Source organism: Hippopotamus amphibius, chromosome 1, assembly GCF_030028045.1.
Source record: "Hippopotamus amphibius kiboko isolate mHipAmp2 chromosome 1, mHipAmp2.hap2, whole genome shotgun sequence".
Lineage (NCBI taxonomy): Eukaryota > Metazoa > Chordata > Mammalia > Artiodactyla > Hippopotamidae > Hippopotamus > Hippopotamus amphibius.
This window is the reverse complement of record NC_080186.1, coordinates 21144465-21161821: the sequence shown is the minus strand read 5'-3', so window position 1 is coordinate 21161821 and position 17357 is coordinate 21144465. Positions and strand designations below refer to the sequence as shown.

Sequence of the window (17357 nt, the reverse complement as noted above, 5' to 3'; positions counted from 1 at the left end):
CTTCCACAAACTCTTTTTTTTTTTAATCTTAATATATTTTATTTGAGCCAATATATCATTTCAACAGTAGTAATATCTGAAAGTATTAATGAGCTATTTCACATTATTTTCTTCATATTGTCTTCAAATACGGGAATACACACCCACTGTATATTTCACACTCACAGCATATCTGAATTTAAATTAGCCATATTCTAAGTGCTCAGTAGCCACACGTGGGCAGCGTAGCTCAAGATCATATAGAACCTTACTGTGCAGTTTTTATTCTTTTTTTTTTTTATTTTTTTTAATTATTTTTTTTGGGGTACACCAGGTTCAATCATCTGTTTTTATACACATATCCCCGTATTCCCTCCCTTCCTTCCTTCCACAAACTCTTAACTTAGACTACTGGGAAACTTTCTTCAATGGGCATATCTCTGCTGCAGTTATAAAAGGAAGCTAATAAAATTCAACTAACAGTTCAATCTCATACTTCATAATGCAAAGGGTACCAGTACTATAATGGCCTAGGGTTAACAAACCCTAGAACAAAGTACACCTGGAGAAGATTACTCATCTGGAACCAAGGACTGAATGGTAATATCCAAACAAACATGAGCAACCACCCATTTCAGGTGTGCCATAGTTCTTGTTTGGGCTCTGGTTAAAGTAGCAGAAAGAGAAGCAGACTTAAAATACTTAGGCACCTGGGTCTGAATTTCAGCCCCCCGGTTGTGCAAGTTACTTAACCTTTCTGAGTTTCAATTTCCTCATTTGTGAAATAGGCACACTAACCTACTTTAATGGATTGTTGTGAGGAATAAATGATGAAATATATATATGAAAGTACAAAATATATACCTGGATCATGGTAGGTGCTTAATAGACTTTAGCCAAACCTGAACTCTACTAAGACCTGACAACTCCTGCTATCTATGCTCAGTGGCATGGTTACAACATTTCTTCCATTATTTCATTCCCTACCAAACAGACAAAGCTCACGTTGAGGATTCCACTGTGGATGGTGGGGCACAGAGAGCAGGATGTCTTTATCACCTCTGCTAGCTTTGAAATGCAAGATCAGGAGGAAAAAAGTGACTTTGTTAAAAACAAAGAAATTCTATGCAAAAACTTATACAAGAATGGATACAGTAACATTATTCACAATAGCTAAAAGGTAGAAACAACCAAAATGCCCATCAACTGATGAATGGATAAACAAAATGTCGTTTATCTATACAATTGAATGTTATTTGCCCATAAAAAGGAATGAAGTACTGATACATGGCTACAACATGCATGAAACTTGATGACATTATGCTAAGTGAAAGAAGCCCACATATCACATAAGTCCATTCATACGAAATGTCCAGAATAGGCAAATCTATAGAAATAGAAAGTAGATTTATGATTTCTTGGCGCTAGAGAGGACAGGAGGTAGAGGGGTGATAACTAAAGAATATGTTTCCTTTTTTTTTAATTGAATGGAAACTCACATAACATAAAATTAATCATTTAAAATGTACAACTCAGTGGTATTTAGTACACTCACAATGTTGTGGGACCAATGTTGTGGGAATGTCTAGCTAATTCCAAAACATTTCCATCAACCCAAAAGAAAACCTCATACCCATTAAGAGTCATTCCCTATTCCCTCCTCCCCCCAGTAGCTGGCAACTACCAATTTACTTTCTGTATCTATGGGTTTATCTATTCTAGGTTTTTCAAATAAATGGAATCCTACAATATGTGGCCTTTTGTGTCTGGCCTCTTTCACATAGTATGTTTTGAGGTTCATCCATGTTGCAGCATGTATCAGAACTTGGTTCCTTTTTATGGCTGAGTACTATTCCATTGCACTGCTATGCCACACTGTGTTTATCCATTCACCCGCTGTGAATAGTCCTGCTATAAACATTCATGTACAAGTGTCTGTTTGAGTACCTGTTTTCAATTCTTTTGGGTATATACCTAGGAGTGGAATTGCTGGGTCATATGGTAATTCTATGTTTAACTATTTGAGAAATTGCCAAACTATTTTCCATAGTAGCTGTACCATTTTACAGTCTCACCAGTGATGTACAAGGGTTCCAGTCTCTCCAGACCCTCACCAACACTTATTTTTTTTAATTATAGCCACTCTTGTGGGTATGAAACGGTATTTCACAGTGGTTTGGGATTTCTTCTTGAGATAAGTTGTTCTAAAATTAACTGTGGTGACTGTTACACATCTGTGAGTATACTAAAAACCACTCAATTGTACACTTTAAATAGGTGAATTATATAGTATATGGATTATATCCCAACAAAGTTATTATATTTAAAAAAAGGGACTTCCCTGGTGGCGCAGTGGTTAAGACTCCCAGCTCCCAACACAGGGGGCCAGGGTTGGATCCCTGGTCAGGGAACTAGATTCCCATATGCATGCCACAACTAATCATTCACAAACTGCAACTAAGGAGCCAGCAAGCCGCAACTAAGGAGCCTGACTGCCACAACTATGACCCGATGCAACCAAATAAAAATAAATAAATAAGGAACTACTGATATAGGCAACATCATGGAAGAATCTCCTAGATTCTGAGCAAAAGAAGCCAGACATAAAGTACATACCATATGATTTCATTTATATGAAGTTCTAGAATAGGCAAAGCTATAGTTAAAAAAAATCAGAAGTGTTGCCTGGGGGTGTGGAGATTAGCAAGAAAAGGACACCTGAGAACTTTCTAGAGTGATAGAAAGGCTCTCTATATATTGATGGGAGTATGATTTCATGGATATTGGAGGTATAGGTGACATGGGTATATCCATTTGTTCAAATTGTACAGTCAAGATTAGTGTGTTTCCAGGTTTGTAAATTTCACCTAAAAAACAGAAGTGGGGGGGGTGTGAAAAACAGGAGAGGTTATAGGTGAAACAAGAATGGCAGAATGTTGACAGTTATTGAGATAGGATGATGAGTACACGGGGATTTCACATACTCTTCTGTTTACTTTGTATATATTTGCAATTCTCTCTAATAAAGCCCTTTTAAAAATCTTTCTGGGTTTCCTAGGCGGCACAGTGGTTAAGAATCCATCTGCCAATGCAGGGAACACAGGTTCGATCCCTGCTCCAGGAAGATCCCACATGCCGCAGAGCAACTAAGCCTGTGCGCCACAACTATTGAGCCCATGTGCTGCAACTACTGAAGCCTACGTGCCTAGAACCTGTGCTCCACAACAAGAGAAGCCACGGCAATGAGGAGCCCGTGCACTACAACGAAGAGCAGCCCCCACTCACTGCAACTAAAAGAAAGGCCATGCACAGCAAAAAAGACCCAACACAGCCAATTAAATAAATAAATAAATAAATATCTTTCTTTCTGGGAATTCCCTGATGGTCCAGTGGTTAGGACTCTGCACTTCTACTGCTGGGGGCCCGGGTTTGATCCCGTGTTGGGGAACGAAGATCCCACAAGTCTCATGATGTAGCCAAAAAAAAACTTTCTTTCCTGTTATAGTCATTCAACATTTGGAAGACTGATAAATGAAATGGAAAAACCATTAATCATTTTAGTTTAAAAATCAGGTTTAAGACATATGTATAGCCATCCCAGCCTTGGGGGAAAAATACAAACCAAAAAATGTACATACGTAATGCTGTAACAAGAAGGATATGCACCAAAAATGTTAGCCAGTGGCTATGTCTCCGGTAAGACAACAGGTGATATGTATTTTTTTCTGTTCCACTGTACTTTCCAAGTATTCTACTGTAAACTTTTTTTTTTCAAATTTAGTGAATGTATTTCTTTTTTAAAAATTTTATTTATTTATTTATTTATTTTATTGGCTGTGTTGGGTCTTTTTTGCTGTGCTCTGGCTTTCTTTAGTTGCAGTGAATGGGGGCTACTCTTTGTTGTGGTGCGCAGGCTCCTTGTCGCCGTGGCTTCTCTTGTTGTGGAGCACGGGCTCTAGGCACATGGGTTTCAGTAGTTGCAGCACATGGGTTCAATAGTTGTGGCTCACGGGCTCTAAAGCACAAGCTGAACAGTTGTGGCGCACGGGCTTAGTTGCTCTGCAGCATATGGGATCTTCCTGGAGCAGGGATCGAACCTGTGTCCCCTGCATTGGCAGGCGGATTCTTAACCACTGTGCCACCTAGGAAGCCCTGTAAACTTTTATTGTTTTGTGTTAATATGGAAATAGCAATCAGGAACTAGCTTTGGATGGAAAAAACTTGAGTTCGAATCTGGCTCCACCACACACTAGGTTGTGTTTTTGGGCAAAATTATTTACTTTCAAGCTCCTGGGTTTTTTGTTTTGTTTTCTACCTGCTATGCAGGTATATGTGATATCTATCTCATAGGGTTATTGGGAACATTAACAAGATAATGCATTGTAAAACACTTAGCACAATACCTGGCATATGATAAGTGCTCAATAAACACTGGCTAGGACTTCCCTAGTGGCATAGTGGTTAAGAATCCGTCTGCTAATGCAGAGGACACAGATTCAATCCCTGGTCTTGGAAGATCCCACATGCTGTGGAGCAACTAAGCCCGTGTGTCACAACTACTGAGACTGCGAGCCACAACTACTGAAGCCTGCGTGCCTAGAGCCTATGCTCTGCACCAAGAGAAGCCACTGCAATGAGAAGTCCACGCACTGCACTGCAACAAAGAGTAACCTCCACTCACTGCAACTAGAGAAAGCTCGCACACAGCAATGAAGACATCCCCCCCCAAAAAAAAAGTAAAAAAAAAAAAAAGTTTGTTGTCACCATTAACAAAAAAACACTGGCTATTTTTTCCTCTGTTACATAGAGATAATGATGGTACCTACCTCAGGGCTGTTGTGAGCAATGCATGGGATAACTGGCACACTGTAAATACTAAGCGTGAGTGACAGTATTATTTTCAATAAGAAAAAGCATTTAAGAAAACTCTCCTCTCAAAAAGAAATTCTACTTCTAGTTATACACTTATGAGAAATGAAAACCTATGTCCACATGAAAACTTGTACATGAACACTCACAGCAGCATTGTTTATAATATTCCCAAAGTAGAAACAACCCAAATGTCCATTGATATCCATATGATGGAATATCATCCATCCATAAAATGGAATAAAGTATTGATTCACACTATAACATGGATGAAACTTGAAAACATTACGTTAAGGGAAAGACGCCAGTCCCAAAAGGCCACATATTGTATGAATCCATTTATATGAAATGTCAAGAAAAGAAAAAGCTATAGAGACAGAAAGGAGATTAGTGGTTGTCTAGGGTTGAGGGAGAAGATGGGGTGATTGGAGGGTGGGCAGTGATAGCTAAAGGGTATGGGTTTCTTTTGAGGGGGTGATGAAAATGTTCCAGAATTGGACATTGGTGATGGTTGCACAACTTTGTGAATATATTAAAAAGTGCAGATTTGCACACATTGAAAGTAAATTGTACCTCAACTGTAAAGGAGGAAAAGTCTCAAAACCCTTTCTTCTTTTTTCCACCTCAAAATCACAACTTATGAAAAGAAAATTTAGTTCCCACCGTTTCCCTCATCTGTCTCCCAACTTGAACAGTAGGTATTTATGTGGCTTCTTTTCCTTAAAAGACTAAAAACATCCTGAGGGCCAGTTCTTTATCTGATTCATCTATTGATCCTCCAGGGTCTCCGAGGAGTGATGTGGGCTTAGCAGGTACCAACATAATACCTGCTGAATGAACAACAGCATGACTACCCTGCGCACAAGCAGTGTTTTATACCTATCAGAATGCTTTCGTTCATGCTTTTTATGTGAACTTCACAAAAGCCTTGTGAGGAATCTAGAAAGTTATTATCATCCCCATTTAACAAGGGAGAACTGAAGCACGATGCTATGTGGTACGGAGGAAGAAACACTAAACCAGGGTTAGGGTCTTGTGCTCCAGGCCAAGATCTGCCTCTAAGTGGCTATGTGACCCTGAGTATGGCATTTCATTCCCTCAGCCTATGTACCCATCTGGGAAATGAGAGGTAGACTCTGAGATGAGCTGCAAAACCCATTCCAATGCCCTTATAATTCTAAGGACACACTGCTAGGTAGCAGTAGAATGGAGGTGGAACCCAAGTCATCTGTATTCTCTTTCCTCTGGACTTGCTGCCTCCCACTACAGGGAGGTACTCCCAGCTGAGTGACAACTGACCCTCTTTCAACATTCTGAATTATGCAAAAGATGTATGCAAATTTCCTTTCACTCTCTTTGCGATGGTTTTCCTACCGGAGAAATCCTATAGGAAAAAAAATGCACTTCCAATGCATAAAGGTAATTGGGACCAGTACAATGAAATAAAATGAGTTGGGCTGTGGAGGCGTAAAGTTTAAATTCCAGTTCTGCCACCTACTTTCTGCGTGACAGTGTTTCTAAACCTCAGTTTCCGAATCCATAAAATAGGGATGATGGGACTTCCCTGGTGGTCCAGTGGGTAAGACTCTGTGCTTCCAATGCAGGGGCCCAGGTTTGATCCCTGGTGGGGGAACTAGATCCTACATGCATGCCGTGACTAGGAGCCCACATGCAGCAACTAAAGATCCCACATGCCTCAACTAAACATGCCACAACAAAGATCTCACGTGCTGCAATTAACACCCAGCATAACCAAAAATAAATAAATAAATAAATATTAAACAAAACAAAACAAAACAACCCAGGGATGATAAAGCCTACCTTCGCAGAGTGATAAGAAACAGAAGAGCCACATAGGTAAAATGCCTGACACTGAGCCTAGTAAATAATATTTATTGTGCTCATCAACAGATGAATGGACAAAGAAGACGTGGCACATATATACAATGGAATATTACTCAGCCATAAAAAGGAATGAAATGGAGCTATATGTAATGAGGTGGATAGACCCAGAGTCTGTCATACAGAGCGAAGTAAGCCAGAAAGAGAAAAACAAATACCGTATGTTAACTCATATATACGGAATCTAAAAAAATGGTACTGATGAACCCAGTGACAGGGCAAGAATAAAGATGCAGTTGTAGAGAACAGACTTGAGGACATGGGGTAGGCGGGGGTGGGGGGAAGCTGGGACAAAGAGAACAGTACTGACATATATATATATACACTACCAAATGTAAAACAGATAGCTAGTAGGAAACTGCTGCATAAAACAGGGAGATCACTAGATGATGGGTGATGAGTTAGAGGGATGGGATAGGGAGGGTGGGAAGGAGTTGCAGGAGGGAGGGGATATGGAGATATATGTATGAATACAGCTGATTCACTTTGTTGTACAGCAAAAAGTGGCACAACAATGTAGAGCAATTATATTCCAATAAAGACCTTTAAAATGAAAAAAAATTTATTGAACATTCTAAGCATTTTACAAGTGTTATCTGACAGAGTCCTCATAACAGCCCTATGAGACAGGTACTACTATTATCCTCATTTTATAGATGAAGGATATGAGGCATGGAGAATTTAACTTGCCCACACTTACAGTAATTAAATGAAGAGTCAGGTCCCAGGCTGTTGGCCACTAAAAAAAAAACTTACTACTATTATTTTTAATCAGACCATACCCAAGCAATCTTTCCCAACAGAAACTTTGTCTCTTACCCTTTCTTAGGGTTGGGCTAAGGAATCAAAATCACCTTGACTTTGCTGGTCTTAAACACAAATTTAAAGGTTTAAGTCCATTTCAGGGTCATGGACTAAGTTGTCACTAGGATATCATCTGAGAAAGGTGTGGATGGTAGGATGAGCCAATCAGCAAAGCACCTTTGGAAACGTTCTTTCCCATCTTTGAGGCTCCTGGCTTAAATGATTCCATATGGGGCTGACTGAAGATTTCTCTGTAGAAGGCCATCCTGAGAAATGCTTCACTTTGTGGGAGGCTGTGGATGAAAACTCACCTTGATGTCTTCTCTGCCTGTACAATTCTGTATTGCCATTTGAGTTTTGTGAAAAATTTCCCTTGATGTTTTCAGAGCTTTGCTTTTCAGTGATCATAGCTAATTTATCTGCCTTCTCCTAGGGGCACAATTAATTACCTTAAGGTAGTGGAAAGGAACAGAAAGAGAAATGGAAGCATATTCTAATAATGCTATCCTTTCTCATTGTATTCAAGAACATCCACAGTCTTGCATTCTACCTTTAGCTTGCATCTTTCCAAATCCTGCCACAACTCAAAGTACCTTTCATAGGGAAGCCTTTTAAGTTTCACCCTGTAACTTTACTGCTAGCAGAAAGGTCAAGGAAAACTAAGCCAATCAATTTGGAAATGCTTCCTTTCTTTTTTTTTTTTTTCCAAACTTCTTTTTTAACGTATCTTATCTATTTATGTATTTATTTATTGGCTGCACTGGGTCTCTGTTGCTGCACACGGGCTTTCTCTAGTTGCGGCAAGCAGAGGCTACTCTTCATTGTGGTGTGCAGGCTCCTCACTGTGGTGGCTTCTCTTGTTGCAGAGCATGGGTTCTAGGCTTCAATAGTTGTGGCACATGGGCTCAATAGCTGTGGCTTGCAGGCTCTAGAGCACAGGCTCAGTAGTTGTGGTGCACGGACTTAGTTGCTCCACAGCATGTGGGATCTTCCTGGAGCAGGGATGGAACCCATGTGCCCTGCATTGGCAGGTGGATTCTTTTTTTTTTTTTTTTAAGAGAAAATATTTTATTATTGAAAATTTCAAACATATACAGAAAAACAAAGTTTAATAAATCCTTATGTACTTGTTGCTAAACTTCAATAATTATCAACTCCTGGCCTATCTCATTTTATCTGTATTCACATTCATCCCTTCCTTCATTCCAAATTACTTTTAAGCAAATCCAAGATAATGGTATCATTTCACCTGTAAGTAGATATGGTCCAGAAAAATAGAAGGGAACACTTTCCAGCCAATTTCATGAAGCTACCATTACCGTGATTAAAAAACAAACAAAAAACAGAAAATGTTATTACAAGGAATGTAAACTATAGACCAATATTGCTCCTAAACATGGATTTAAAAAAATTTTATTATCAAGCCAAATCTAGCTATATATAGAAAAGATAACACATCGTGCCCAAGCGGGCGGCAGGCGGATTTTTAACCACTGCGCCACCTAGGAAGTCCCAATGCTTCCTTTCTGATTCAGTTGCATCTGTGTTACATCCAGATGTCTGACTCAAGAGGGAACCAGGTAAGCCACTGGCACCCAAACACTAAGGCCTTGGCTGATGAAGCTCCATGACCAGAAATGCCTGACTCCCACTCTGAGAAAGGCTCTCTAAAAGGTTCAGGAAAAAGCACAGATTTATGCTTTCTGAAAATAGAATCTGGGGGTTATGAACAAGGACAAAATTTTACCAAGGTCCTGATCCTAACACTGCCTCCAGAGAGCTTGTAGGTAGCTACCTGGGCAAGGACTGATCCTGCTCTGCCCCCTTCCCCAAGAAAATGGGGTTAATACCTTCCCAGATGGCTACAGGGAGGATTAAGGGTTATTATTCTTGGCATCCAGCCCTGTCACAGCTCGAGCAGTTGTGACCTTGTTCACCCTAAAATAAGACATTAAATATAAAAATGCAAACAGTGATCCCTGAATCTGACTCTACAACAGGGTGAGAATTTTCTTTCCACACAGCCTCTGACACTGACTCCTATACTCCAACCTGTTGGCTGAATCCTCCTCTTATTCAGGCCTCACGTTTTTAAGGTATTAGTCACTAATGCCACAAAGCCCTTTGTGGAGTCAGCAGCTATTACTAATAGCACCAAGAATGAACCCCAGAACTCTCAGGGTTTCAGTCAGGCTGGAATTCATCTTGAAGAAACCAAAGAGGCAGCCCTTTACCACCAAATTCAGGCTCTCAGGGGCAACTGATGAGATCTAGTGAAAAGCATATATTATATCATTTAGTCCTCATAAACTCACTGTAAGGTAGGTGCTCATTTCACGGGTGAAGAAAGTATAGCTCACACAGAACACGTGATTTACTCTAGGTCACACAGCTAAGAAGGTGCAGACATGGTTCAAATATCAGCCCTACCAGCTGTGTAACCTCCAGCATATTTTTCAACTTTCTGGATCCTCAGTTTCCTCATTTTTAAAATGGGAATAGTGATAATACTTACCTCAGGGGACTGCTTAGGATTAAATGAAATATTTTAAGAAAAGTTTCCAGCAAGTGCCAGGCACAAAGTAAGTATTCAATACATATTAGTTTTTCACAGATCAAAATGACAGGAATTTGATATAATTTTTACATAATAACAGAGTGTAAAATACCAAAAAAAACACATAGTCCAATTAACTAATTAAGTATGAACTCCTCTACCATATCCTTGATAAGTGGCAAAGCCTCTGCTTGAATACCTCCAATGATGGGTAACTCACTCCCTCATGAGGCAGCCCATTTTGTTTTTTAGAAAGCCAAATTCTCTCCTGTCAAGCCAATGTGTACCCTCGTGGAATTTCCATCCTTTGATCCTAGTGCTGCCTTGCAGAATCACACAGAGAAAGTCCAGTTCCCTTTCCAAAGACAGTTCATCAAGTATGTGTTCCCCCAGGCTCCTACTGGTCCTTTCAGCTCTCGCTCAAGTGTCACAGTCCCTGAGGAGACAAACCTGGGTCTGAATTCTGATCCTTTCACTTACTAGCTGTGTGACCTTAAGCAAGTTATTTTACCTCTCTGAACCTGTATCTTCATATGTATAATAGGAAAAATGATTTTCACCTCACAGGGTAGTCATGAAGGTTAAATTAGATAAAGTAAGAACACTACCTAGCACAGAGCCTGACATATCCCAGGCCCTCAATAAATGTCAGTCACTTTTTAGGATGTATTCCAATTAGTAAACATCCCTCAAAGTAAATTAGCCAGAATTAAACGTAACACCAAGGGACTGGTTTCCGATGGCAACTGTCAGGGCTTGGGTTTTTGACGAGCTTTCTTCTTAGACAGCTGAGAAGAAAGCACGGCCTAAGAATTATATGGGTTTGGCAACCCAAAGATGCAGTGCAGAATCTGGAAAGGTGAGGATAAAGGAAAGAAGGAAACAGAATGGATCATTAAACCAGTGGCCCAAAAGAAAAGGTAAGTATCACCACATTACATGCTGTCTATGACTCCCTCTCTGAGACCCAGGACTGCACATGCAGGCTATATTTCTTAATTCAAAAAGGAGAACAGAAAAAAAAAATAATTAAAGAATAATTAGTCACAGTTCTGGGCCTTCCCAGAAGTTAGCCCCTCAAGAGTCACAGATTTTAGCAGGGGGCGTCTTCAGTTGTATCATTCCAGATTTTGAAGTCAAGGTGTGTGAAAATACCCTCCATAAGATGTCCCATGCGTGAGTTCTTTCCAGCTATAAAAACTGTCAGCTGTTTGACAACTTTAAAACTCAAAACTGGCAAATTGTCAATGTTAACACCATCACCACAATCATTACACATAATCTCTTTCCTTCAGTGACCCCCAAGGGAAGGAGCCCCAGGCAGAAATATAAATTGTTGTTCAGTCATTCTTCAGAGTTGATCCAAAGCACTGCTTCTACAAAGTGGGATGTGACTTGATCATAAGTGCCCCTGAATAGGTCAAAAGAGGGAAGGATAGCTGGACTTCAGAATTAAAGCTGCATGATCACAAACTATGGCAGAAAAGGTTGTTTCCCACCTGCCAATGAAATACAACAAGGTGCAGTGAAGAAATCCATTGCTAGTCTTAGACTCCGCCCAAAGGAGCCCTGCTAGTTACTCCTTGGCCTGTGATAGAGGATCTGGTTATCACTATACTCAACATCCAAGATTCAATTCAACCCCTTTAAAAATATAATTACAAAGAAGAAGAAGCCAGAATTCAAACCAGAAATAGCTTTAAGTAGTTCCTTCAACTTAATGAACAGAGACGGGCCACTCAAGGAGGTAAGGTACAGAAAAGCTTAGTGAAGCCACTGGGCATACCTGTGCCCTAGGTGGCGATGTCATAATGCATTTGAGTCAGGAAGTGACCTCAGAATATTCTTCTTCTCAAAACTGTTTTGGGCTTTATTAAAAGGGAAGACTTAACTGCCACTTTGCCCTGATCATCCACCTCATCTTTGGAGAAGAATGGGGAAGTTAGAGCCACCCTACCAGGCTTTTAAACTCATTAACCTGAGAGGAAAACTTTAAAGTTGCTCTACCACTACCTCAGGAAGTTAAAGTCAAAGAAGAAAAGGCCTTTGGGGAAAACAGTCAAATTAGGTTGTTAGACATTAATCATAAATCCTGATATCTCTTTTCCAGAGACCCTAGTAGTACACCTGCAGAGGAGAGCCAGGGGGCACTAAGCAAATTCAACCTGGCTGCCAAGGGGGCGTCTCACTGCAGCTTTCAGCAGCGAGAACTGGATCCTGCTGGGTCTCAGTCTCTCTCCTACTCCACACTTCCTATTTGCCCTTTGAAGTGGGTACTGAATAGCCAGTTCCCAAGTAAAGGCCCTTTGTACGGGCGCTACAGTCGTCTGGTGGAAACACCTCGCCAGAGTTCAGTTTGGTGCCAGGATGGGCCACTGAAAGCATCTGCGGCCGTCAGAAGCCTGGACTGGACACGGGGACACACACACACACACACACACACACACACACACAGAAAGAGAAAGGAAAGAGAGAAAAAGGGGGAGAGAGAGAGAGAGAAACTAAGAGCAGGTCAGGTCAACGTTGCCCTCCCGGCACTTCCACCTGCCCCCTTCTTCCTGAGACCCGCGCCAGATCAGATGTCAAACAAAAACTCCGCAAAGAAGTCCCGTGATGGGACGACTTCCACCTCTCCCTCGGCAGAGCCTCCCCGAACTCCCAGAGGCTTCCCCCCTCGTCCCCGCCAGCCCTCCTTCCCCACCCCGCCCCCGGCCCACTCTGCCCTCCGCCCCGGCGAGGCCTGCCCCTTTTCGGGACACCCCGGAGCCCTCAGGCGGGAGGGTTCAGGCCCCCGGGCCGGCAGGGCTGGGGCCGGCCCAGAGCGAGCGGCCCTTGTGCCGAGGCTGCCGGAGCCCGTCCACGCCTCGGCGCCCGCGGAGAGCTGGGGGCGGCGGCCACCCGTACCTGTCAGGCCTCTTCCCAGGACCGGTGGCGGCGCAACTTCAGGAGCCCATGTCCGTCCGGGGGGCCCGGCCCCTCTCCCCGGAGGGGGGGCGCGGATCCCGGGGAGGGGGCTGGGGGGCCCGGGCAGCTCTAGCCTCTTCCCATGCTCCCCGCCCGGCGCCTGGCCGGGGCCGGACAGCGCCTCCGCCCGCCCCTGCGCACCGCCTCACACCCGCGCTCACACACACTCACACTCCCTCGCGCGCTCTCACACACGCACTCCCCTCCCTCCTCCTCCTCTGTTTATCTCCTCCAGCTGTCTGGGGACCCAGGAGAAGCCCAGCACCGCGCCTGCGCCACGCAGTCTCCGCCTCCGCCCCGCGCCTCACAGCCAGCGGCTACGCTACGGAGACAGCGCCCGGCCGTTTCCAGAATGGCGATCAGGGCCCCCTCCACCCCCCGCGCCCGATCAACGTCTGCTGCCGGCGGCGCCCACTAACCTGCTAGTGGGGGAGCCCCGCACGGCCGCGGCCAATCCGCTTCGCCTCTCGCCAGACCGGCAGCCAGTGGGCGGGCGGAAAAGCCGGGCTAAGCCCTGGGGCATCCTGGGAGTCGTAGTTTTTCTCCGTCGACGAGCTCCCGCAGCGCGGGCTCACCCCGCCCAGTTGCCATTAGTTACCCGGACGCACCTTCCACCCAAAATCCACGTAAAATGTTCCTTCCTGTCGCTCCGGGACGCTCCTCTCACCCATTGCCCTCAGAGCCCAACACAGCCTCCTGAGAGCCTCCTCAAGACTTTCTCAGAGCCCCTTAATTGCGGGACCCTTCAGGCTGGGCCCCCAGGGTCCTCCAGAGCCGAATCTCAGCTTATTCCTTCCTGATCTGGGGGGCTGCTGAAGTGGCGCATTCCTCACTCCTGTCTCTGCAGCCTGAAGGAAGAGGATCAGCCTACACGGGTGGCCTGGAGGGGAGCCAGCCACAAACACACTCTAAGAACCCTCAGTATGTTGGGAGAAAGAAGGTCCATCTGAGACTGGTGGAGGTACTGCTGTTCCCACCTCTGAGAAAATAGAGGCAGTTCCAGCCTCGTGGAGTCTCAAGTGTGAAGCAGGAGACACTTCCTCTCTAAGGAAGTTCCCCAGGTCACAGGGGAGTCATCATGCCTAACTTCTGAAGATAGAGACCAGGCCCCACCCATGAAGAGCCTGGAGCCAGAAAAGGAAGACATGATCATCTTCTGAGAATGGAAACTTGTCGCTCACCCACAGGGTTCCATCTGTCAGATAATAACAATATTTGCTTTTGTTGAGCATTTACTTACTATGTCAGCACTGTACTGAGTGCAGTTCCTTAGACACGAACTATAATATTACTCTATCTGTTTTGCAGTAGAGGAAGCTGAGGCATAAAAAAGTTAAAAGCAACTCCCCCCGGGGTCATATAGCTGATAAGGAACCAATCTGAGATTCAGACCCAGACCTGCCTGACTCTAGAGTCTGGGCTTTTTGAACATTACCTGTCCCTCCAGTGAGAACCAGGCAGCACCTACCCTCAGGAAGAACTGTATATATATTTAGCATTTATAGTGTTTGCCCCATGTTTATCACTCCATGAGTTGCTTATTTTGTCCTGCTTCTGCTCCTATCAAGAGCTGAATTCGTGTGTGAGCTCCTTATATGTGATTTCTCCCCATTTGGAGGAGTCAGAGTCAGCGTCAACCCTTGTAAATTCAGCTTTGTGAAATGCCTTTCTCCTAAAAATGTTACAGGTTATTTCTCCTGATCTCTATCCTACAGATAGATGTTCCACCAAATTTAAAAAATCATAAACTTTGGGACTGGAAGAAAGCTTTGAGATCATCTATCTGTAGCTCCCCAGGTTCAGGGTGAAACACTGGGTCAATTCAACTGGATAATAGCTAACATTTATTGAACATTTACTATGCGAGATAAGTGCTCATCAGTAAATTAAGCAATAGTCTCACAAATCACATAGTCAGTACAGTTGGGATTGAAACCCAGATTATTTGAATCCAGAACCCCCATTTTAAACCCTTGTTCTATGCTGGCAGTGTCACAGATGATCTTAGAAATACCGACAGAGAAGTGTGGTTGATGTTTCTGTGACTCTTAGCACAGTCTTCGGCACGTAGCAGACACTCAGTAATATTTGTTGTCAGAAAGAACTTTTGTTGCTAGAGAGTGGATGACAGTAAGAACAAGAATATTAATAACAGCTGCAGCTATTATTATTTTCTACCAGAGCTCACTTGTTCTCTCATGCACTCTTTCTTTTCTACAACTATGAATATATATGTATATATGACATGTTTATGTATTGCATATATATACATACATATACATATATACGTGTATTTACGTACACACATGTATATGTATACATCTATTTGTATACATGTACATATACATTTATCTATGTACACACACATATACACATTCACACACACTAACGTATTTGATCCTCACAGTTACCTTATGAGATAGATATTCTTCTTACTCTCATTTTACATAGAAGAAACAGAGAATCACAGGGGAGTTTAGTTCAGAATGAGACTCCCTCCAAGCCATAGGTGTTTTCAGATCAATTTAAAAGAGAACTTTCTAACCATTAGAACTGGGCTACTTGGATTTTGATCTCTCTGTGTTTGGTAGTATTCAGGTATAGGATGTATAATCCTCTGTCCACGATACTCTAGAAGGAACTATTGTATTGTACAGATAATTAAGCGGCCAATTCTAATATTTTCTGATTTGGCTTTTGGAAGTAGACAAAGATTATTCAAATAAAGCGCGTGGCAGTCAATGCAGCTTTTTTTTTCCTCTCCTAAAAGCACCAGATGATGCCCCAGCTGATGATCTCAACAGAGGTACTGACACTGACACCACTATTTTCACCTCCTCATTGGACTCCTGGACGAAAGGAGGTATATTCAATGTGAAATTGAAGATGCTCATACTTTACAACCCAGCAACTTAACTTCTGATATTTTAGAGGAAACGTTGCACACGTGCACAAGAAAACATGGGCAAGGATGTATCTTCCAACCCTCTTAGAATAGCAGAAAAAGTCAGGACAACCTAACTGTTCCTATAGGGGAATGGATGGGTGACTTGTGGTTTGTTTGTACCATGAAGTACTACACAACAAATTCAATGATTTACGTGCTATCAAGATAGCTAAATCATAAAAGCATAATAACAAGTGGAAAAAAGAAAGTTGAAAAATGATCCATTCAGTATGATATTGATATAAAACAGCACAAAAATACCACATATTATAGATGCTTACATAAGAAATAAAAGTACAAAAACTTAAATGGGAAAAACACATAGCAATTTGGAGAAAGTGATCACCTCTGAGAAAAAAGAAGGAAAAAGAGATGAGTGATGGCGTTTTAGAAATAGTGGTGACATATTTCTTGAAAAAGAGACCAATAGTAAACATAGCAAAATGTTAAACATCACTTTTATCTTCGTGGTTATATTATTATCGTACTTTTCTGAATGTTTGACATAGTTTGTAATTAAATATTTTTTAAAAATGTGCTGCCTCCTCATATTTTCTTTAAGACATGTGGTTGCAAAGCCTTTGGGAGTACACTCTAGGCCACTGTGAGAAAAGTTGAGACGCACTGATTTCAGTTAGTTCCTTCACTTTACCACGGAGAAATTGGTCTAGAAAAGCCTGGCGACTTGCCTAAAGTCACAAATCCTCAAGGGCCCAAACTGTCCACTCCAGTCCAACTGGTCCATCAAGAGTATCAGAACTCATCTTGACCACACTGCACCTGTGTTCAAGCTATTCCTTCCACTTAGAATCATTCTCCTGCTCCCATTTATCTTATTGATCTTCTGTTCCTTCTTTAAAACCCTACTTAGCTAGACTAAGAAAGAATTAGCCAACCTCATGCCTCAAATTTGGGTCTGAATCTTAGAGTCAAGGGGGCCCTAATCTGCTTCCCTGCCCAGCATCCTCAGCTTTCTGCTCAGCCCTTCCCAGGAGAACAATTCTCCCTCTCACAGAGCAACACATTTCCTTGATTTCCTTGTTTGCATTATTCTCACCATTAGAAAGTTCTTCTTTGTAATAAAGTTCTGACTTCAATTTATTTGTCTCAACTCTTTTCTCGGCAACGTAAATTTTGTGTATTAAATGAGGTGACACTTGGGTAAACTGTAAAGGCTTGGATCAATTTGGTAAGAGGTAGCAGGAGTGATCGTCAAAATGATCCCTTTTGCTATTAAAAACTCTTTATATAATGAATGCAACTCTCATGTCCTCACTTTCTTAAATGAAATATCTCCATTTTTCTCTAATCCAGCTAAAGAAGGGGCAGAGATTG

At 42.4% G+C, this 17357-nt stretch overlaps 1 protein-coding gene across 5 annotated transcripts in view; it reads right to left on the bottom strand.

Moving 5' to 3' along the window:
* The window catches only part of WDTC1 (WD and tetratricopeptide repeats 1), a 69866-nt gene extending 56430 nt beyond the window's left edge, over window positions 1-13436 (bottom strand). For 2 of the 5 annotated variants that reach the window (XM_057701642.1, XM_057701651.1), the window contains exon 1: window positions 13016-13434. The gene's annotated coding sequence lies outside the window, so the exon portion shown is untranslated. Of the gene's footprint in view, window positions 1-13015 lie in introns of all 5 variants that reach the window. The other 3 variants (XM_057701661.1, XM_057701624.1, XM_057701633.1) reach the window with 3 other exon arrangements.
* Window positions 13437-17357: the final 3921 nt, after the last annotated feature.